This window comes from Bison bison, unplaced genomic scaffold (genome assembly GCF_000754665.1).
Source record: "Bison bison bison isolate TAMUID 2011002044 unplaced genomic scaffold, Bison_UMD1.0 scf7180017864098, whole genome shotgun sequence".
Lineage (NCBI taxonomy): Eukaryota > Metazoa > Chordata > Mammalia > Artiodactyla > Bovidae > Bison > Bison bison.
Window position 1 is genome coordinate 6253441 of NW_011494670.1, and position 961 is coordinate 6254401.

The following is a 961-nucleotide window of genomic DNA, read 5'->3' on the forward strand; positions in this document are numbered from 1 at the left end:
GTCTTGTAGGTCTTCATAGAACCATTCAACTTCACCTTCTTCAGCGTTACTGGTTGGGGCATAGACTTGGATTACTGTGATATTGAATGGTTTGTCTTGGAAACGAACAGAGATCATTCTGTAGTTTTTGAGATTGCATCCAAATACTGCATTTTGGACTCTTTTGTTGACCATGATAGCTACTCCATTTCTTCTGAGGGATTTCTGCCCGCAGTAATAGATATAATGGTCATCTGAGTTAAATTCACCCATTCCAGTCCATTTGAGTTCACTGATTCCTAGAATGTCTACATTCACCCTTGCCATGTCTTGTTTGACCACTTCCAATTTGCCTTGATTCATGGACCTGATATTCCAGGTTCCTATGCAATATTGCTCTTTACAGCATCGGACCTTGTTTCTATCAACAGTCATATCCACAGCTGGGCATTGTTTTTGCTTTGGCTCCATCCCTTCATTCTTTCTGGAGTTATTTCTCCACTGATCTCCAGTAGCATATTGGGCACCTACTGACCTGGGGAGTTCCTCTTTCAGTATCCTATCATTTTGCCTTTTCTTACTGTTCATGAGAAATTTGTACACAGGTCAGGAAGCAACAGTTAGAACTGGACATGGAACAACAGACTCTTTCCAAATAGGAAAAAGAGTACGTCAAGGCTGTATATTGTCACCCTGCTTATTTAACGTATATGCCGAGTACATCATGAGAAACGCTGGACTGGAAGAAACACAAGTTGGAATCAAGATTGCTGGGAGAAATATCAATAACTTCAGATATGCAGATGACACCACCCTTATGGCAGAAAGTGAAGAGGAACTCAAAAGCCTCTTGATGAAAATGGAGAGTGAAAAAGTTGGCTTAAAGCTCAACATTCAGAAAACGAAGACCATGGCATCCGGTCCCATCACTTCATGGGAAATAGATGGGAAAACAGTGGAAACAGTGTCAGACTTTATTTTT